The following is a 23,453-nucleotide window of genomic DNA, read 5'->3' as shown; positions in this document are numbered from 1 at the left end:
CCCACAATGCCACAAATTAGCTGCCTGTACCAACATGGCGCTGCTGTAATGAGCCATACTGGACAAAAAGGACAAAATGACCCAGCCAAGGTACATTATTTAAGGTCAAAATTACCCAGCCAAGGTACATTATTTAAGGTCATTCACCTTAGCTTGCCCTTTGCCAGCCATCTCGGTGCACACGTAACCTGCTCATTAATACTGAACTGCTCATTGACTACTATAAGAGTAGTGTGTGTGCGTGAGCTCATTTATTACTATAAGAGTCATGTGTGTGTGTGTGATCTCATTGACTACTATAAGAGTCCTCTGTGTGTGTGTGTGTGTGTGAGTAGTGTGTGTGCGTGAGCTCATTTATTACTATAAGAGTCGTGTGTGTGTGTGTGATCTCATTGACTACTATAAGAGTCCTGTGTGTGTGTGTGTGTGTGTGTGTGTGTGTGTGTGTGTGTGTGATCTCATTGACTACTATAAGAGTCCTGTGTGTGTGTGTGTGTGTATGTGTGTGTGTGTGTGTGTGTGTGTGTGTGTGTGTGAGCTGCTCATTGACTACTATAAGAGTCCTGTGTGTGTGTGTGTGTGTGTGTGTGTGTGTGAGCTGCTCAGTGACTACTATAAAAGTCCTGTGTGTGTGTGTGTGTGTGTGTGAGCTGCTCATTGACTACTATAAGAGTCCTGTGTGTGTGTGAGCTCATGCTAGTAGTAGAATTAGCTGAACGGTGAGCGCTAACTTGGCCTTATGCACATCCCACTGGGCAGAGCTCACCAGACTGTGTGATCAGTCTAATGCGGATCTATTGTTCCTCAGGTGTCCCTGTTTGCATGAAGCAGAAATGGTCTGCATGCTGAGTGGGCAAGCGTGTGAGAGTGCGCAGCATGTGTGCTGACCTGTTTATAAATAACCCTCAATTAAAAACAGCGTATGCTTCAAAAATAAACATTCATCTGAAAGCATGCATGTATTAAGGTGAAACCCACTTTACACTTAACTTGCAACTACTATCTAAATGAACTTTCCTCTTTAATCCTTCACCCTCCATTATAAATATCTGTGACTATGCATTGATTTAAAATATGTCCTTTCATGACATCTCTTTCACCTTAATGGTTACATAGAAGAGTAGCACAGTATGGCTGATGACTAATGCTGAGGTGTAGGGTCTCAGAATGCAGGTTCACTGCTCCATCTGCTGGTGAAGCTGACAAAGTACAACAGGAAAAAACATTCCCTCACAGCATAGGTCACACACGGATACACAGGCCACAAAAGTGCTTCTGCCATACTGGCACTCATTCCACTGAATAGCATGCAATGCATAAGAAATGCATTGGAAAGTGTGGAAATTGCATAAGAAATGCATTGAGAATAAGAAATACATTGGAACATGTGCAAATTGAGTTACAGGGCTTCCAGTGTGTGAAAACAAAGAGTTGTTTTGTTTTGTTTGTTGTGATTGACAGTATCTATCAAGGTCTACAGAAGTGGGGAGCAGACAGCGTCAGAGCTGCTGTGATTAGGCTGGAATAGGAATAGCTCACGATCCTTAACCATGGTTTATACCCATATGTGTTTAAAAGATCAGACTAAAGGGTTTATACCCTTATGTGTTTAAAAGATCAGACCAAAGGTTTTATACCCATATGTGTATAAAAGATCAGACTAAAGGGTTTATATAAAAGATCAGACTAAAGGGTTTATACCCATATGTGTATAAAAGATCAGACTAAAGGGTTTATATAAAAGATCAGACTAAAGGGTTTATACCCATATGTGTACAAAGGATCAGACTAAAGGGTTTATACCCATATGTGTTTAAAAGATCAGACTAAAGGCCCATTCACACCAAGAACGATAACGATAATGATAACTATATCCATAACGATAAAAGCGTTCACACTGAACAACGATAAACAAAGTCTCTCCTTGTGTTAATGAATGTGACGGCTAAAATTCCATGGGTTCTGATTGGCCATTAGCATTTTATCGTTGTGAAAATCGCTCTGAATGTGATCCCCAACGATATCGTTCTTCATGTCGTTATCGTTATAGTTTATGTGTGAATGTCGTCATTCATATTAATGAGAACGATATTTATTTATAGTTATCGTTATCGTTCTTGGTGTGAATGGGCCTTAAAGGGTTTATATAAAAAATCAGACTAAAGGTTTTATACTCATATGTGTATAAAAGATCAGACAAAAGGGTTTATATAAAAGATCAGACTAAAGGGTTTATACCAATAAGTGTATAAAAGATCAGACTAAAGGGTTTATACCCATATGTGTATTAAAGATCAGACTAAAGAGTTTATATAAAAGATCAGACTAAAGGGTTTATACCCATATGTGTATAAAAGATCAGACTAAATGGTTTATACCAATATGTGTATAAAAGATCAGACTAAAGGGTTTATACTCATATGTGTATAAAAGATCAGACTAAAGGGTTTATACTAGGGCTGTCAAAATAACTGATTACTTTTGATTAATTAATTTGAGAAAAAATAACTGATTAAAAAAAATTAGTGCAGATTAATCGATTCCGTATGACCTTTGACCCCGAGCCATTCTAGTCAGTAAAAATTAGACTGTAAAATGAAGGAGAGAGAAGAAAACGTGCTGCCTGGATCATTGATTGAAACATTTACTTTTAAAAAATTTCCTGATGGTGTTGATAAAAATAAAGTGTTGAAAATAAAGTCCTCTGCAATGTCTGCAGCAAGGAATTTGCATATCACCGGAGTTCATCAACTCTATAGTCGCACATCAATGCAAAGAAATAAGTGTTGACATTGAGGGGAGTGTTCATTTATTTTCATTGTGTCCCCTAGGTTATATCTGTGGCCTGAAATGCCTTGCATGTGAAAAAAAACTTCAACTGAACTTTAATGTCACATTATGCTGATTATTCAATGATTCATTTGAATTTAAATATTTAAAATACTTTCACAGCAAAAATTATATATGCAATTAATTTAGATTAATTAATCACAGAGTATGTAATTAATTAGATTATTTTTTTTAATCGATTGACAGCCCTAGTTTATACCCATATGTGTATAACAGATCAGACTAAAGGGTTTATACCCATATGTGTATAAAAGATCAGACTAAAGGGTTTATATAAAAGATCAGACTAAAGGGTTTATACCCATATGTGTATCAGGCTAAAGGGTTTATATAAAAGATCAGACTAAAGGGTTTATACCCATATGTGTATAAAAGATCAGACTAAAGGGTTTATACCCATATGTGTATAAAAGATCAGAGTAAAGGGTTTATACCCATATGTGTATAACAGATTAGACTAAAGGGTTTATATAAAAGATCAGACTAAAGGGTTTATACCCATATGTGTATTAAAGATCAGACTAAAGGGTTTATACCCATATGTGTATAACAGATCAGACTGTATGTGTATAAAAGATCAGACTAAAGGGTCTATACCCATACAGTATGTGTTTAAAAGATCAGACTTCTTGTGGGAAAAGGGACCATTAGCTCTTCTATCAAGCACAGGACCTTCATTTGATATGTCTGTCCAAAAATATGAAACATATTGAAATTCCTCTTTCCTCCTCCTCTCTCTCTCTCTCTCCTCCCCTCTCTCCCACTCTCTCTCTCCTCCCCTCTCCCTCTCTCTCTCTCCTCCCCTCTCTCTCCCTCTCTCTCTCCTCCGCTCTCTCTCTCTCTCTCTCCTCCCCTCTCTCCCTCTCTGCCTTAATCTCTCCATCTCATCATGAAGGCTGACACAGAATATTAAACATATTGACACACATCCAACCTGGTATCAGATATGATCACAACAGCAGCAGAATATTAAACATATTGACACACATCCAACCTGGTATCAGATATGATCACAACAGCAGCAGAATATTAAACATATTGACACACATCCAACCTGGTATCAGATATGATCACAACAGCAGGTGGCCAATTGTGGTCAGCAGACCAGAGGGCAGAGGCTTACTCATAATTACAGAGCGCATACTTACGTGTGGACCAACAGTCAGATATCCATCTAACTCCATCTGCAGTCCATGCAGCTGATGCCAATTAGAGAGAAAGCAAGCGCAAAAGAGCTGACACGTACCACCCAGTCAGAAAAACACCAGCAGCAACCAGCTCTCCTGCACTGCACTGCACTGATTAAGCCAATGAAACGGCATTCCTCTGACTAAGGTAGAGGACGAGATCATTGGGACTTAGTTAGAATCTGTCATACATTCATGTCATGAATGTGATTTCTAGAGGCACCTTCTCCATTGTTTACCAAGTTTCACTCTCATGTCATGAATGTGATTTCTAGAGACACTTCACTCTCATGTCATGAATGTGATTTCTAGAAACACCTTCTCCATAATATTTACCAAGCTTCAGCCTCTGTGTAGCATGCATTCATGTCAGAGCCACAGGCACAAAATGAGAGTATAAGCATAAGTATATATACTCTTTTGATCCCGTGAGGGAAATTTGGTCTCTGCATTTATCCCAATCCATGAATTAGTGAAACACACTCAGCACACAGTGAAGTGAAGCACACACTAATCCCGGCACAGTGAGCTACCTGCAACAACAGCGGCACTTGGGGAGCAGTGAGGGGTTAGGTGCCTTGCTCAAGGGCACTTCAGTCGTGCCTACTGGTTGGGGTTCAAACCGTCAACCCTCCGGTTACAAGTCCAAAGCGCTAACCAGTAGGCCACGGCTGCCCCCATAGTACGATTTCACTAAGACCTCAAGGGTACACAAACACGCAACTCCTTTCAATCACAGGAGAAAACAAACAATAGAAGGGAGAAAATAAATTAGTTTCTATTTGCTATAGTTTTTTTTAATCGGTGGGCTTGTCAGTTTTTACAGTATTTCTAGCGGGCAGCACTGTTTAACGCTCGGCTGTCAGTTACAGTTTGTTACCATGGAAGAGATTCCACTTAGTCTCACCACGGTGTCAGCCCCTTCAGACACATCCCACAGAGGAGTGTTCCTGTCGTTGTTCACTTATGAGATTAGTCTGTTCTCTGGCCAGGAAACAGTAGAGGCCATGCATATTCATTTAGCTCTAGTTACAGATGCTCCCATCTACATAATGAGCTGCTTAAAGACATTTGTCACTGCATATCTCCTCAATCAAAAAAAAGGAACGACAAAGGTGATTGAAGAAAAAAGATAATATTGTGTTTGTGATCATCTTTTAGCTTTGTTGACTCAAAAAGATTTATATTTGTCTTCTTTTGAACGGTCTTAACAGACAGACATTGTGACTTTGAATTTCCCCTTAGTGATCAATAAAGTATCTATCTATCTATCTAAAATCTACTCAAGGTTCCAGAAGAGTGAGGAAGGGGAACCTGACGATCATCAAAGGATTGGAGATCATAGTCAAACCCCTCTAAAAATGGTAATGTGAAAAAAGGCTGCCATTACAGTAATCATCCAAACTGCCTGTCCGTGGCTGTGGTGGCTGTGGTGTGGTGTGGTGGTGAAGGTCTTCAGATCAAATACCTCTGCGAGTCATCATTGGTCAACACATTCCTGAATGAAAAGCTAGACGCTCACCATGAAATGGACAGAGGTGAGGACAATGTCAAGGTGCTGCTCTTTCTGATCCCTTGGACTCGGCAGGACTGCAGCATGCCACTTCTCTTTTCTCTAACTTTCTTTTGCACAGCTGGCTACATCTACAGAACCTATTCATGTCACCTTCTGTAAACATGCATGCTGCATGCTACTCTATGAAGGCCATCCGAGACTTCAACTGATTAGCATTGAGTCCTGTGGGGTCTGTTGGAGCAGTCTGGCACCAGGATGGGATTTGCAAGGGTTTGTGAGGGAACTACATCAGAGAGACATGTGACTACCCTGTGTGTTCAAACGAGGACTCTAGCGTAGACTGGCTGTATGTACACTCATGCCAGAGGGCAGGACAGAAAGGTCTCTGAAGAGCTCATGCTGGCAGTCCTCAGAACAAGACTCCAAGACCACTCCAAGAACAAATGACGGATTTGAGACACTAAGACAACGGTGCTTGATTCAAACCATTCTTTACGCTAGTGCTACAGAGTAAGTCATTAGCATTTGTGATGAATGCCAGCACAGATCGAGAGCACTACAAAAGAGAACATCTCAGTTCGCAGCCGAGGAGTCATCAAAGCCGGCCCCAGGCCATGGCAGCAGGCCGTCGGTGCCTGGGGTGAAACCACACATGCCCATCTCCTGACCACCCCCATATCCCCACACCGCACAGCAGCGGCGGCTAGCATTCCATTAGAGTGACAAGGGCCTGAGGGCTGAATCTGACCAGGGAGCCCAGACTGGCCCCGCCCCCATCTTCCCTTAATTAGGGGGGACGATTTTCATCTGGGAGAGAGATGTGATGAACAGCTCCATCAGCGTGTGTGTATGTGTGTTTGTGTGTGTGAGTGAGAGACAGAGAGAGAGAGAGTGAGAGTGTGTGTGGTGTGTGTGTGTGTGTGTGTTTGTGTGTGTGTGTGAGAGACAGAGAGAGTGTGTGTGTGTGTGTGTATGTGTGTGTATGTGTGTGTGTGTGTGTGCGAGTATGTATATGGACAGGTGATGCGGACTCAGCGGATAAGTATGATAAGTGGGACTCAGGACTTGAGTCGTGACTGTGATGACGCCACCGCTGTGATCCAGGCCCCTCCCCCTCCCCAAGCACATGGGGAGCCTGATGACCAACAGGACAGCTGTGAGAGAACACAGGCACAGTGGCCAACAGGTATGCCACACACACACACACGCACGCACGCACGCATACACACACATACACACACATACACACACACACACACACACACGCACGCACGCACGCACGCACGCACGCACGCACGCACGCACGCACGCACACAAACACAGAGAAAAGGTATACCACCGGATACAAACAACAACATCAACCAATACCTCAACTGTCAGAGCTAAGCAGCAGACTGAGGTGTGAGGTCGTCTCAGAGTCTGGGCGGTGTGTAATATGATTAGATGGTCAGGCCAGGCTGCGCTGCCTGGCTGCACCTAAGAGCCCCCGGGTGGTGAATCAACACCCCTACCCCACCCCCCTCGTGAGAACCAGGGAGCGCTCTTGTGATCTACCCACCTCAACCCCCTGCCACTCATAAGAGCCTCTTAGGAAGGTTAAAATCATATCTCTCCTCTCTCCTACTCTTTTACGGCTGTGGTGGCCCACTGGAACAGCGTCCTTTCTTCCACCTCCTGCCCAGAACAACACACCCAGGCACCCACACACTCTCAAAGGAACAGAAAACACTGAACGTATACGGTGGTTGCCAAGCCAATCACTCTGGGGGCCAAACCGTACAGAAGTATGCTGTTTATGCCATGGATACTAATAAGAGTTAGTATGTGGTCCAGGCCAGCGCATTCAAATCATGCTTCAATTAATGCTGAAATATCGTCAGAGTGGGTTTTGTGAGCTCCAAGGCCACACACCTCGTGCAATGAAATAATAGCAAGAATCTAATCTACATTTTGGAATGTCCTCGGCTGAGAGATTTTGTGATATGCACACACCTGCTTGGAGAGATGCAAATATAGTTCTGTTAAAGAGAGCAAAAGCAAAGCACACATTCTTTCTATCAACTGGCATAACAATGGTTGTCAGTCAGATGAATACCGAGTGAAAGCACGCGTTCTCTCTAGCAAATGGATAATAATGGATATCAGTTGATGAGGAAACAAATGCAGCATGGCGATATGGAAATGGATCCCTCACTACTCCAGCAGTGGCGTGCCGTGTGTGTGCTATCTCAGGGAGGAGTGTTCCAGCCCATTTGAATAGAATATATATTACAGTCAGAACAACAGAGAGAGGAAATGACACCGGGTGGACCCGCCTGCAAACAAATTGCCCACTGATTTTGTCCACGGTGCGTATCGGCATCGAAACCACCCATCCACACCCTACATACATGCACCACCTCAGAATGCTATTTTAGGCTCCGTGGTGGTGGTGGTGGTGGCGTGGGGGTGTGTATGCACTCCGTGGTGGTGGTGGTGGTGGCGTGGGGGTGTGTATGCACTCCGTGGTGGTGGTGGTGGTGGTGGCGTGGGAGGGGTGGTGGTGGTGGCGTGGGGGGGGGGGTGGTGGTGGTGGTGGTGGTGGCGTGGGGGGGGGGTGGTGGTGGTGGTGGCGTGGGGGTGTGTATGCACTCCGTGGTGGTGGTGGTGGTGGTGGCGTGGGGGTGTGTATGCACTCCGTGGTGGTGGTGGTGGTGGTGGCGTGGGAGGGGTGGTGGTGGTGGCGTGGGGGGGGGTGGTGGTGGTGGTGGCGTGGGGGTGTGTATGCACTCCGTGGTGGTGGTGGTGGTGGTGGCGTGGGAGGGGTGGTGGTGGTGGCGTGGGGGGGGGGTGGTGGCGTGGGAGGGGTGGTGGTGGTGGCGTGGGGGGGGGGTGGTGGCGTGGGAGGGGTGGTGGTGGTGGCGTGGGGGGGGGGTGGTGGCGTGGGAGGGGTGGTGGTGGTGGCGTGGGGGGGGGTGGTGGTGGTGGTGGCGTGGGGGTGTGTATGGACTCCGTGGTGGTGGCAGCGTGGGGTGGGTGTGTGTGCACTAGTCAAGCACAGTAGACACCTCTCAGACAATAATGCTATTCAGCGGCATTTAGCTGATGCAGTGTCAGGTCCATTGAGAAGAAAAACACAACCATAGGGGTTACATTTTAAGATGAATGTTTTTTTTCTGCATTTCAGACACATGGATAATGTAGTGAATATTTATGGAGATGTATGGTGTGAGAATGTGAGAATTATTGGAATAAAATAATCGACTGTAGGGAAATAATATTTGTTTCATAAAACAGAAAGCAAGCATGTGACAACCTTGAAAAATCATTTTGTATCAAGTATCGCAATTACAGCATGTGTCACTCACAGCCCTAATAACAGCTACAAACACTGGTCAAGGAATCCATGGTATTGTACGATATGCAACAGATTCTGTGAACTGTTACATCCGTATGGCACAGTCACATGAAATTGATGGGTCTTGGTGTATTTGTGCTACAATCTGATACAGAACCCAGCAGCAAGGTTTTGTGTTGCTCATGCGGCTTGCGATTCAGTGCGAAGGACAGACATTTCACAGCTGACAAGATTTTACTGAAAACAAGACAGTTGTATGATTTATCCACAATCATCTTTTGTTGTGATAGCTGTTCCCACGGAAAAACAGTCATATCAGCCAACAAGTGACGCTCATAAATCTCTCTTTTCTCTTGTCACAGTGTAATCTAGTCCTGTCATCTTTTGTTTTCGGAGCCCAAACAAGGCAGCCACTGCGTGCCCCTGTGTCTGTAGATTGTATCAGATTGTGTGACATTATTGTGCTCGTGTTCTCCTGCTCTCTCTCCTCCACTCCCTCCCTCCAGGCTGATGGATCTCTGCAAGAGGAGGCCATTTTTTTCAGCCGCTTTCAGGTGAAAAAAGACAATTGTTTTTTGTTTTTTTCAATTTGTTTCTGAAGTCTCTTCTCATTCACATATTGTTACTACAACAAATCCATTTATTCTGATCTTTTTTTGTGTCCCCCATTTGTGATTTCTTTTTTTCTTAATAAGGCTTGTGTCCAGCTCCATCTCAGTGTAGAACATGAGAAAAAAATACAAATTCACATAGGACAGGGCCATTAATCACAGATAAACGCAATCATATGATAGAACATGATATCTTGGAACATAATATGTTCCATCATATGAATCATAATCATTATCATTGTTTCTATTATAAGAAAAAATATATAAAAATATAATATATAAAATATAAAACATTTAAATGGATGAATGGACATGCAGGTTGGCCAGAAATGCACAGAAATGCACATAAGCTATGGGTATAAGGTACTAAAACAGAAATGCACGGCACGCTGTGGTATAAGCTATGGGTATAAAGTACTAAAACAGAAATGCATGCTGTGGTATAAGCTATGGGTATAAGGTACTAAAACAGAAATGCACGCTGTGGTATAAGCTATGGGTATAAGGTACTAAAACAGAAATGCACGCTGTGGTATAAGCTATGGGTATAAGGTACTAAAACAGAAATGCACGCTGTGGTATAAGCTATGGGTATAAGGCAGTGTTTCTCAAACTTTTTCAGACCAAGGACCACTTAACCAAAAAAAAAACCCTCACGGAACACCTAGCTAAAAAAAGAGTAGTACCTACTTCAAAAGTATATTACACAATAGGCCTACTCACTGAACCACCTTGCTTATTGTCTTTGCACCTTGCTTATTGTGTCAGAGGATTAATATGATTTAAACTGGCATAGCTTACATAGGCAATATTGCAGAACTGTATTTACATACAAGTTGGTTCAATATTGCATCTATAGGCTACTATATTTTACCACGTCTGCTCACGGACCACTTGGGATAGCTTGCGGACCACCAGTGGTCCCCGGACCACACTTTGAGAAACACTGGTATAAGGTACTAAAACAGAAATGCACGCTGTGGTATAAGCTATGGGTATAAGGTACTAAAACAGAAATGCACGCTGAGGTATAAGCTATGGGTATAAGGTACTAAAACAGAAATGCACGCTGTGGTATAAGCTATGGGTATAAGGTACTAAAACAGAAATGCACGCTGTGGTATAAGGTACTAAAACAGATTTGGATAGTTTATGGCTGATAATAAATCATTCATGGCATGGATCGCTATACTGCATAACCCAGTGTATTAAGTACAGTATTGAGTATTATATTGTATTGAGACACTATTTTAGTAATAGCAAACAGATACTTTGTAATTCCAAAGAACTATGGCTATTACTATTTATGATTTGGGTGTAGAATTAGAGTAAGCATTACAGTAATTACAGTAATTACTGTAAGCATTTATCAAGCACAGAGTAGCTGCTATTACATTTTAGCAATGCGGTGTATGTATGTGTGTATGCATGTATGTATGTATGTATGTATGTATGTATGTATGTATGTATGTACAGTATGTGTGTATGCATGTATGTATGTGTGTATTTATGTATGTATGTATGGATGTATGTATGTATGTATAATACACAGTATTAGCATCTCCAGTCCTACATATACACATATTTGTTTCTTTCCCCCTCTCATGTCTTAGTCTTACACAGTGTTGTCATGTGCTCTTTAAAAGACTCACTGGATCACAAAAGCAAATAATCAAATCTAAACATTTACACAGTTACATTGACTTACAAGGATTATCACTGTTTATTCAGCATCTGTACCATCTTAGTCAGTACTGTCAGTACTTTTATCTTTTACTTCAAACAAGATGAGCGCCCACACACAGGGAGAATCCACTACATGACATGCACAAACAACACATTTCACTAAATGGCAGAGGAATGGAATAGCTCTATTTATATTCCACCAAATAAAGTGAAAATATTCTAAATAATCAGAGACACAGGGGGGATACTTTAGAAGGCTATTTTGCCTTTTTTTTGAGAAATCAGATAGATAGATAGATAGATACTTTATTGATCCCCAGGGGAAATTCAAGCATAGTTGTATCATGTCCAAACAAAACCAAAACATTCAGGAAAACAATAGAGGACAAAAAAGCAATCAGGGACAATTTAGAAGGGCTATTCTAACCTGGGGATATCTGAAAATAGCAATCCTTGATGTTTCCTGCAATTTGCTACCCAGAGTACACAACGTCCATTAATCAAAACAGAGGCTGCAACAGCATGTGCAGGCTGGAGTCATTGAAAAATCCTTCTCCAAAGAACACAATTTAGAGCCAGGCTTTCTCTCTCTCTCTCTCTCTCTCTCTCTCTCTCTCTCTCTCTCTCTCTCTCTCTCTCTCTCTCTATCTCTCTCTCTCTCTCTCTATCTCTCTCTTTCTCTTTCTCTTTCTGTCGGCTCCAATGGCCAGACCCATGTCACCTTAAATAGAATTTCTAGGAAACAAATGGCCAGTGTAGATGATAGTTGGCTACATGGATCCAAGTGTAGGCTGAAAGCTCAATAAGCTTCACCGAGGGTACCAGGAAGAGAGCTGCCTGCTTCTCTGTGATTAATGCTGCTATTGGACAAACAGTTACGGCTGGCTTAGCGCTGGTCTCCTGTCCAGAAAGACGTGCAGTGTCTTTCTTTGGCTCTACGGCTCAACAAAAGGCACTGCACAGAGCCAGTGTGAAAACAGAATGGGCACAGTGTGTGTGAGACAGGTTTGGGCACAGTGTGTGTGAGACAGGTTTGGGCACAGTGTGTGTGAGACAGGTTTGGGCACAGTGGAATGGGCACAGTGTGTGTGAGACAGGTTTGGGCACAGTGTGTGTGAGAGGGGTGTGTATGCACTCCGTGGTGGTGGTGGTGGTGGTGGCGTGGGAGGGGTGGTGGTGGTGGCGTGGGGGGGGGGTGGTGGCGTGGGAGGGGTGGTGGTGGTGGCGTGGGGGGGGGGTGGTGGCGTGGGAGGGGTGGTGGTGGTGGCGTGGGGGGGGGGTGGTGGCGTGGGAGGGGTGGTGGTGGTGGCGTGGGGGGGGGTGGTGGTGGTGGTGGCGTGGGGGTGTGTATGGACTCCGTGGTGGTGGCAGCGTGGGGTGGGTGTGTGTGCACTAGTCAAGCACAGTAGACACCTCTCAGACAATAATGCTATTCAGCGGCATTTAGCTGATGCAGTGTCAGGTCCATTGAGAAGAAAAACACAACCATAGGGGTTACATTTTAAGATGAATGTTTTTTTTCTGCATTTCAGACACATGGATAATGTAGTGAATATTTATGGAGATGTATGGTGTGAGAATGTGAGAATTATTGGAATAAAATAATCGACTGTAGGGAAATAATATTTGTTTCATAAAACAGAAAGCAAGCATGTGACAACCTTGAAAAATCATTTTGTATCAAGTATCGCAATTACAGCATGTGTCACTCACAGCCCTAATAACAGCTACAAACACTGGTCAAGGAATCCATGGTATTGTACGATATGCAACAGATTCTGTGAACTGTTACATCCGTATGGCACAGTCACATGAAATTGATGGGTCTTGGTGTATTTGGCACTGCACAGAGCCAGTGTGAAAACAGAATGGGCACAGTGTGTGTGAGACAGGTTTGGGCACAGTGTGTGTGAGACAGGTTTGGGCACAGTGTGTGTGAGACAGGTTTGGGCACAGTGGAATGGGCACAGTGTGTGTGAGACAGGTTTGGGCACAGTGTGTGTGAGACAGGTTTGGGCACAGTGTGTGTGAGACAGGTTTGGGCACAGTGTGTGTGAGACAGGTTTGGGCACAGTGTGTGTGAGACAGGTTTGGGCACAGTGGAATGGGCACAGTGTGAAACAGGTGACGGGCACAACCTACAGTGTCAAAAGTCACTGTGTGGGGTCAAAACACAACAACCTCTTTGTCACCATATCAGATAGAAATAACACACTGTACTGGTTTCCAAGACTGAAATGGTATGTAAACCAAGCCAAATCTATAGGCCAAATATATAGGCAAATCTTTAGGGCAAATCTATAGGGTAAATCTTGTCAAATCAAATAGTGGCACGAAAGCACAACAACAAATGACCTCTTAAGAGTGTGTCCATGAGAGGACCAGGCGGGGGTGACACATGCTACGTCACAGTTTGAAGGGTCCACCTAAAAACTCAAAAAGCCAAAATAGTACAAAATTTGAAACAACCCAGGGGGAGTTAGGACCGCCTCCTTGTTTTAGGCCAAAAAAACTCAAAAAAAGGCCCAAAATTGCATAAAATGTTGACATCCCTCCTGCTGTCAGATTTAAACACAGCAAAGTAACAATCCATGCCATCAAAGGTCCATCCAAGGTTAGTTTAAAACTGGAGTTACAAGGCGTAAGGTGTGACGGGTGTCAGTCCAGGACTGCACATGTCCACTATGTCACATGCTTTTTGGCGAATACCCAAAAAATAGCAATATTCAGACCTGAATATCTCCGATGACGAACCTCCTTTTTTCAAAATTCTTCCTGCACATGAAAGGGCCATCTGTGGACTTCATAAATCAAAAGAAAAATGCTCGGCCTTTTTATTATTCTTTTCGTGACAACCGCCTAAATACTGTGATCCAGCCAGTGATTTCAAATACATATCTATTTCAATGATTGGATGAAAATAATGCTTAGGTCATTTATGGTGGACAAATGGAGATATATTATCATCAATCATGTCTGCTGATCAAATCCAAGCTACATTTAATGTCCTGAGTGTAATATATTCCTTAAGGTAGCTCAAAATGACATCATCGGGTGACATACACCAGTATGCAAATGTGATATCTCCAACATATCTCAGGGCTAGAAACAGTCACTCGGACTCAAATAATAACTTGTAAGATTTTGATAGTCAAAGGTCAAAGGTCAAGGTCACTGTGACCTTATGTACATCCCATTGTGGTGAATAAACCTCTAAAAATCCCTGACATAATTGCAAATGTGATACAAACATTCACACTGGCCCTTTCTGAAACCAATCCCTACCCACTCCCCTAAGTTACGGTGTGCACTCAGGTGGGAATCACCCTTACAGCTAAATCGAGTTCTCCATGTAAATGGGAAAATGTTGGAGTTCTTTTATCAGTTTTGGGTGCTATAGGCTAGTTGGAACTGCTCACCACAATGAACTATGATAAGCTATGCTAACAGTAGGTGCTTCAGACTGAGGTACTGCACACACACAGATGAGAAGGGTATGTATCATCTTATCTAACTCTGGCAGAGACAATAAGATAATTTCCCAAAATGTTGGCGTGTTCCTTTAACACTTGGTTAGGAGTGCAAGTGGCTAGGGAGAGAGTGTAGCTAGTTTCGGAAAGGGCCTTTCACTCACAGATAACAAATTCATTTGAATTTGATGGTCAAATGTCATAGGTCAAGGTTATTGTTACCTCACATTCTTGTGAGGAATGCCTATAGGAAGTTATTTTTTCTTTCAAATTCGGCACACACAGTCACTTACACTCAAAGATGAACTGATTAGATGTGAGTGGTCAATGTTACTGTGACCTCTCAAAAAAACAACATGGGCCTACTGTATTTTTACACCTTGAACACAATATCCTGGAAACACCTTGAGGGAGTTATTTCAAATTTAGCACAACTTAGGCCCTGTAGACACATAACCAGATATTTTATGTTTGGGTCTTTCATCCACACATAAACAGTGTTTTAGCCCACACAGATATTTTTTTAAAACCTTCTAAAGAGAATGCTGGTTTACTTGGATCTGTGGACATCCAAAATGGAGATTTTTACGAACAAGTATATACGTACTGTATATACTCTTTTGATCCCGTGAGGGAAATTTGGTCTCTGCATTTATCCCAATCCGTGAATTAGTGAAACACACACACAGCACACAGTGAACACACATAACAGTGAGGTGAAGCACACACTAATCCCGACGCAGTGAGCTGCCTGCTACAGCGGCGTTCGGGGAGCAGTGAGGGGTTAGGTGTCTTGCTCAAGGGCACTTCGGCCGCTCCTACTGGTCGGGGTTCAAACCGACAACCCTTCTGTTACAAGGCCGAAGCACTAACCAGTAGGCCACGGCTGCCCCCGTGTACAAGGACATGATGGTTACTTTGGGTATTGGGTGGGCTTTACTTGTTTCGTAGCCTACTGTACCTCGATGTCCATCCATCGTAAAAACATGTCTGTAGACCCTGCTTATTAGTACAAGTTGTTTTAAAGCAGAGACTCTGATATGGTATAACCACCTAGCTTCATGTTAGGGTCCCACAAGGAAATCTGTCTGAAACATTGAAAACATGATAATGTACATTACTTGTGAATCTGTTTCCATTGCATGCCACATGACCAGTGGATAAAGTGGGATTTGGCAGGTGGGGGAACCCTAAAATCCAGTGTCAGTGCAACGGGGAAGAATGACTCACTGTTGGACAACATATTGAGTATTGTGGTGTAGCAATACTTTTTGGACAAGAATTGATAGCTTCTTGGTCACCTCTGTACACATGAAAATTAACTCCCTAATTATTTTAACAATATAATCGTGCTGTATCGTTGGTATGAAAGAATATATTTATTATTAAATTATCCGAGGTGGCGGAACTGCGTTCCTCCCACTTTAATTCCTGCATATGACCGCTGTCTGCTGTGTTGGGCTAATGGGACAGTGCTAATTGAGTAATGCCAAGCTAGATTAACATTTTCCAATGTTAAAACCATTTATCACATGAAAAATAACAATGTTATTATCATGTGATAATAACAATAATAACAATACTCTGTGTTTCCAGGATATCATGTTCAAGTTGTAAAAATATTTTTTAGTGAATAGTGAAATATTTTTTTTTGTGAGGTCAGAGTAATATTGACCTTTCACCACCCAAATATAATCAGCCACAAAACTTCTGTTAGACTTTTTTTGAGGAAGGTCACTGAAAGGAGCTGTAACAAATATTGGAGGCTGCTGAAAAGGCAAGCCAATGGCTATGGCACTCACATGCTATTTGGGGTCATGTTGTAACCTGAATTGACTCTGAGACGCTGCTGCTGTGTTTTTGGAGTGGTAGTTGTAGGTGCCTACATCAAGGGCTTGCATGTCGGCTGTGTATGTTGTTGATCAGATCATAAGTGTCCACAGTAATGAAGAGGAATGAGTGGAGAATTTATGATATTGCTTGGTATGTTGGTATGTTGCTGATCGGATCATAAATGACCATAGCAACAAACAGGAATGACTGAAGAATTTGTGACAATGGTTGGTAGTTGGTATCTAAATATTTGTTGGTATTTGTTGGTGTCTGCATCAAAGGCTTGCGGTTTGACTGGGTATGTTAATGATCAGATAATAAACCACCAAAGCAATGAAGAGGATTGACTGAAGAATGTGTAGGTATTTGTGGGTGCCCACATCAAGGGCTTACAGTTGGTCTGGTTATGTTGCTGATTGGATCAGAAACTGTGGGAGAAAAAGAAGAGGAATGACTAAAGACTTTGGTGGTAGTTCTTGGTGCCCTCATTAAGGGTTGGTGTTTTGTTTGTTGTATAGTTGCTGATGGGATCATAAATGGCCACAGCAAAAAAGATGATTAACTGAAGAATTTGTTGGTATTTGTGGGTGCCCACATCAAGGGACTGCAGTTTGCTTGGCTGTGCTGCTGATCGGATCATAAACGGCCACAGCAAAGAAGACAAATTACCAAAAAATGTGTCAGTATTGGTTGGTAGACAACCTATCATGAGTGTGGAGTAGTGTTGCACGGTGCACCGATACTACAAAAGTATCGCAATACCCTGAAATTAGAAATGTCACGATGCCTAATTTTATTAGTATCGATACTTTTGAGAATGATCGTGTTCTTTTGAAGTAACATGCGTATGCACAAGGCATAGCCATAGACAGTAAAAGAATAGCGCCTCCTCCCCTAACCCGTGGCTGTGCGTATTTTCTCCTCACACACACGTAAGCGCAGCTGTCGTGCTATAAACAGCGAGACATGGCTGCTAGTTCAAGTGATGCTATGGTAACACATAATAATAGGCTAATATCAAGTTGATTTGCTCACTTGCATCTCTCAAGTGTGTGTTGCTAACCTACCTAGGCTGTGGGATTTTGGTCATTTAGGCCTACTATTTGGGTTCAATGTAATTTAGAAATAGGCTAAGCAACCATCGCAAACTTTTACATCTGAAGAGAGATCCTTGCTAACTATCCCGCTAGCTCAGGTCACGTTTGACAATAGTGCTCGCTAAAATCATTAATGAACATTGCAAGACACTTATCTCTTCTATGATCCCAGGAAGATTTTCTTCGACTTGTACATTTTTTGAACATTTATTTTATCTAATGACATACAAAACATAATCAATTGCATCCACATATCCTATGTGCAACTTTTATTCACTAGACTAAAACCGTGAGTCAAGGTCAATTACTCTCACGTATCTCTTAAAGTGACAGGCACTAAATTACACCTACACATCACCAATGTGCACTCAATTAGACTTACACACCACATCAAAGATATGCCTAAGGGTAATAGTTTAAAAATAGTTATAGTTCTAGAATAGTTTTCAAATTGCTAAATATATTTACTAGTAATTATGCAGAATATATGAAATATGACATAATCCATCATTTTCCATGTGTGTTTGTGTGGAGAGAGTCAAGCAGAATCTATGATGGCCACTGGTGTGAATGATCACACTACAGTATATTCGATATTACTGATGATGTCAAGGTGGTGGGGCCCCCTAATCAAATACATTTTTTAAAAAGTATCGAAGAAGTGTCGAAATCGCAATTCTTGACTTGGTATCGGTATCGAAACATTCATTTTGGTATCGTGACAACACTAGTGTGGAGGGAGCTGGGTCTGAGATGCCAGATACCACTGTTGAGCCTTCTGAAGGTCACCGATGAATGACGAAGACAAAAGTGCAAGTGAATATTTGTACCAAATTTGAAAAAACATCCCTACAGGCATTTATGATATATAATTTTCTCAAGAATGCAAGGTCCTTGACCTCGACCTTTGACCACCAGATTCAAATATTTGTTATCTGTGAGTCAAAGTGAATATTTGTATCACATATGAAATTATGTCAGGGATTTTTTGAGATTTATCCACCACAAAGGGATATACATAAGGTCACAGTGACCTTGACCTTTGACCTTTGGCTGCCAAAATGTTACAAGTTATTATTTGAATCCAAGTGACTGTTTCTAGCCCTGAGATATGTTGGAGATATCACATTTGCAAATATTGGACCTACGGGTATACTGGTGTATGTCACCCAATGATGTCATTTTGAGCTACCTTAAAGAATATATTGCACTTAGGACATTAAATCTAGCTTGGATTTGATCGATCAGTAGACATGATTGATGATAATATATCTCCATTTGTCCACCATAAATGACCTAAACATTATGTTTCAACCAATCATTGAAATAGATATGTATTTGAAATCACTGGCTGGATCACACTATTTAGGCGGTTACAGCGACAAAAATAATAAAAAGGCCGAGCATTTTTCTTTTGATTTATGAAGTGTGCAGATGTGCAGAAAGAATTTTGAAAAAAGGAGGTTGCTCATCGGAGATATTCAGGTCTGAATATTGCTATTTTTTGGGTATTCGCCAAAAGGCATTTGACATAGTGGATACGTGCAGTCCTGGACTGACACCAGTCACACCTTACGCCTTGTAACTCCAGTTTTAAACTAACCTTGGATGGACCTTTGATGGCATGGATTGTTACTTTGCTGTGTTTAAATCTGACAGCAGGAGGGATGTCAACATTTTATGCAATTTTGGGCCTTTTTTTGAGGTTTTTTGGCCTAAAACAAGGACGGGGGCATAACTCCCCCTGGGTTGTTTCAAATTTTGTACTATTTTGGCTTTTTGAGTTTTTAGGTGGACCCTTCAAACTGTCCAAGTTTCATCAAAATCGGTGACGTAGCATGTGTCACCCCCGCCTGGTCCTCTCATGGACACACTCTTAAGTCCCAGGGAATCAGGTTCTACACCAATCTACTGTCAGTTCACAGTGAATGGAATCCAAAAAACTTGTGGAAATGTTGATGCAAGACAATGGCTCTTTCACTAGTGAACACTGAAAATGACTGGAAATATGGCAAACCTACAGTATCTGTGGCTTGTGGCTTCACAAATCCACAGAAAGCTGCTTTAGCCTGCTGGTGGACTTTACACAGCATCCCCAACACCTTACCCAGCAGGAGCAACACAACTGGTTACAAGCAGACAAACCCATGTGTGAGATCACAGGAGCAACACAACTGGTTACGAGAAGACAAACCCATGTGTGAGATCACAGGAGCTTCTCTGAAAGCAGAGAACAGACGATGCTGCTGGTCCAACTGTGAAATTCGCTGATCAAAGGCTGCCTCTGGTGCCTGCGCGCGCGTGTGTGTGTGTGTGTGTGTGTGTGTGTGTGTGTGTGTGTGAGGACGTGACTCACCTCCAGTAGCCTGTCGTGCACCTGCAGCCCGTCTGCGTGGCCTGCGGGACCCTCCTCCGACACGTGGGACACAAAGATCCCAGATCCTTCTGAGTCAGTCTGAGTCCAAGCAGAAAAGCAAGCCGCTAAAGCTCACAAGCTCTCACCATGTATGATGTATATTTGTCATTTGAGAGTTCATCATTTTACATACTAGGAAAAAATTAAGTTGATGCTACTGTATAATGATAATGATGATTATGTATGTATGTATGTATGTATGTATGTATGTATGTATGTATGATTTTAACAAACAGAAAAGTTCAGCATATTACAGTATATTAAAAATAATATCTTTTGGACATATTGCTAAATTCGAATGTTTCTTCTCATGCAAAGACAGGGTTAAACGTTCACAAATAGTAGCCTATATGATCGGGTCGTTTAAGCTACCTGCTCATGTTCTCCTCCCATTATTCGAAATCCCAAAATTCCCTCTTCTCTTTGCAAGGTCATGGTCAAACGCTGAATCTGTTCACTCTAGTCAAAACATGTGGAAATAATGCTATTAATGGTTCAACAACTTTGTCATTACATTTCCATTGTGTAGGCCTAGTTCATCTTAAAAATACGTTTGTTTGTGCCTTTCTCGTAATTGAAAGGCAACAATGAAAGTTAAGGATTTCAGATGTTAGTGTGCTTGTAGGCTAGATTAGGCTATGCATATTGTGCATGGATTGTCTCTTACCTCATACGAGCCACTGATCTGATCCAATATGCTACTGATGCAAAGCATATACTGCTTTAGTCTCTGCTGGTATTTCATAGCACTGTCCTGTGCTTCGGTCTGTAGAGCGGTCAGCTGGGATAGCAGAAATTGCTCCCGTTCTCCCCAGGTGATACAGAGTTTCCTGACTTCGGACGCAATTCTGTCACTCCACGCCTGCAGAAGTTCGTTTTGTTCCCGCAGCGCGTTCATGCAGCAGTGACCCCCCTCATTCACGGCATTTTTGTGGTGGGGTAACCCGCATCCCTTCTGACAAATAACCGCAAATATATCAACACAGTTCTTTATCGCTGAATACTCCATAATAATTACACTCTGTGAAGACCTGGAGTAGGTTCAGTCACTCATTTGCAAAGTAAGTAGAGCACATAGTTTCATTAGATGAAGTGGGGGTTTCCAAGTCGAACCACAGTCTGACCTTCACCTCTTGCTCGGAGAAGTTTACACGAAGCTACATCATCATCATCCTTAAATGTCAGCAGAGTGACCTCCCGCTCATTCAAAGCTTCTACGTAACGTGTAGCCTATTCACTACACTTAAAAAAAACTTTACTTCTCACCCATGCTAAGTTTAAAGGCTAAGCATTAAGGCTAAACAGTAGTTTCAACACAATGCAAATCAACCGAAAGTGTTAAGTAAACTAAAATCATACATTCTGTTTAAGTGGCAAATGCTATGGATAAGCACAGCAGCAATATCACAGGACCACAAAGCATAGGAATGTGTAATTGTAGAAACTGGCCAGCAGAGAGCAATGAATCGCTCTAGTGGACAACAAGACACATTTCAGATCAAACGTCAGTTGTTGATGGACTAATGTTGTGCACCTGCACCTTCAAAATTCGGTGAGAAACAAAACAGCTTGAGTTCCCCCTGTAAGTTAACTAACATAGATCGCACCAGTGTATCCACACATTAAATCTCCATGCATTGGAATTGACTGTATAATAGCTTACTGTCGTTTTGTTTGGTTTAATGAGTAGGTACAAACAGAAGCTCACCAGGTATATTTGTGTGTGTGTGTGTGTGTGTGTTTCCACAAATGGAAAATGTTTTCAGTAATGGCACTGTACAGTGTTTTATAGGGTTAACTGTAGCCTACTGACTGCAGAATCTGAATTAATTTACAACAACTGGTAACCCTTGGGAGTCTTATCAGGCGGACTAGTTAACAGAGTTCATTTAGATCTGTATGTCAAAGCTTAAAACCCTACCAGGGACAACTGACTTCAACTCTGAGATATTCCATGGACCAAAAGCCTAGTATGATCACATGACTCATTGGAAAAGATCTGTGGCTGGAGATTTGTCAGCTGGTTATGTGGCCATTATGCTTTGCAAATGCAGCTGGCTATGAGAAATGATGCGTGCAATCTTTTCATATCGTAAATCCCTTATTTGTTGATATTCAACCAGGGTGTCAAGGTACTTTGTGAATAATCCTTTGATTTTCCAAAGAGCATAAGACCACTTCAAAATCACAATGCAATTGCTCTCAGGGAAAGCCCCTAAACTTGTAAGCACTACTCACTCACATTTTCACAGGTAATTCAGATATTAACCTCGTTTAGAACCATAATATGTTACCGCAGTAACATGTTCATATAAATATTAGTGAGAACACATGAGATCAGCTCTGAACAGCAATAAATCAAACTGCTACGCCCACACTCACCGATCTTACAACTGAGGTCGAAAGGAAACCCTTAAAGTGGGTCTGGGGAATGGGTTTGTATGGAAATACTACCATAGGGAAATCTGTTATGCAATTCATCATGACTTTTTGTTGACAAGGCAAGCAAAAGACAAGCCAAATGACCTGGTCCATTTTGTAGGAAGCGTGGCGACGTGTGCGGTACCGTGCTAAACTGAGCTGTTCCGCCAGGAGCGCTCAGGCATGAATAAAGCCTACTGTACAGGCCAGGTGCAAAGCCACCACATCAACAATCACACAAAGCTCTCAAGCCCAAGCTCCGGTGTCTAAAACCCCACCAGGAGATCACATACAATTTAATTACACTCCCGCCCCCTGTCCCAGCTGCTCTCTCTGGGTCCAGTCTAAAGAGCTCCGCACACAACTGGGTTTATATTCTCATAGCGCCATTGTGTTCTGGGTCCAGTCTAAAGAGCTCCGCACACAACTGGGTTTATATTCTCATAGTGCCACTGTGTCCTCCTCATGAAGACATACTGCTCACCGGTCAAATCTGAAGATGGCCCCTAAAGAGACAGAATGCAACAATTCACCATTTTGAATTGCCATTCTAGGCAACTAGCATGCCATGTGTAACCATACAGGCAAGCCTTATATCAGTGATAACTGTGTTCTCATGTATGTTTGTAATACAGGCAAGCCTTATATCAGTGATAACTGTGTTCTCATGTATGTTTGTAATACAGGCAAGCCTTATATCAGTGATAACTGTGTTCTCATGGATGTTTGTAATATAGGCAAGCCTTATATCAGTGATAACTGTGCCTTATATCAGTGATAACTGTGTTCTCATGGATGTTTGTAATACAGGCAAGCCTTATATCAGTGATAACTGTGCTTTCATGGATGTTTGTAAGGGTTTTGCCCTTTAGCAATTAGATTAACTCTTTACTAAAGCTCCCTATTGTTACTCCAAGGTAGAAATGCTATGTATCAAAAACATTTCACACAGACATACAATATCATCTAACTTGAAATGAGACACATGGGTTTTGCAAACTCATAGTTAACTACTTTATTGTAATTCAT

At 42.2% G+C, this 23,453-nt stretch overlaps 1 long non-coding RNA gene across 2 annotated transcripts in view; it reads right to left on the bottom strand.

The window, feature by feature from the left end:
• LOC143109373 (uncharacterized) overlaps window positions 1–20,848 on the bottom strand; it is a 114,619-nt gene extending 93,771 nt beyond the window's left edge. The window contains exons 1-3 of one of the 2 annotated variants that reach the window (XR_012983840.1): window positions 20,671–20,848; window positions 20,376–20,462; window positions 19,944–20,042 (exon numbers count right to left, since the gene is read on the bottom strand). This is a non-coding gene — a long non-coding RNA (uncharacterized LOC143109373). Of the gene's footprint in view, window positions 1–19,919; window positions 20,043–20,375; window positions 20,463–20,670 lie in introns of those variants that run through there. The other variant, XR_012983839.1, reaches the window with a different exon arrangement.
• Between the last annotated feature and the right edge of the window lie 2,605 nt (window positions 20,849–23,453).

Source organism: Alosa pseudoharengus, unplaced genomic scaffold (genome assembly GCF_046254945.1).
Source record: "Alosa pseudoharengus isolate Yale_2024_CS ecotype anadromous, Long Island Sound unplaced genomic scaffold, YU_APseudo_1.1 YU_APseudo_1.1_scf_10, whole genome shotgun sequence".
NCBI lineage: Eukaryota > Metazoa > Chordata > Actinopteri > Clupeiformes > Clupeidae > Alosa > Alosa pseudoharengus.
The sequence above is the reverse complement of the archived record's forward strand: the minus strand, read 5'-3'. Positions and strand labels throughout refer to the sequence as shown.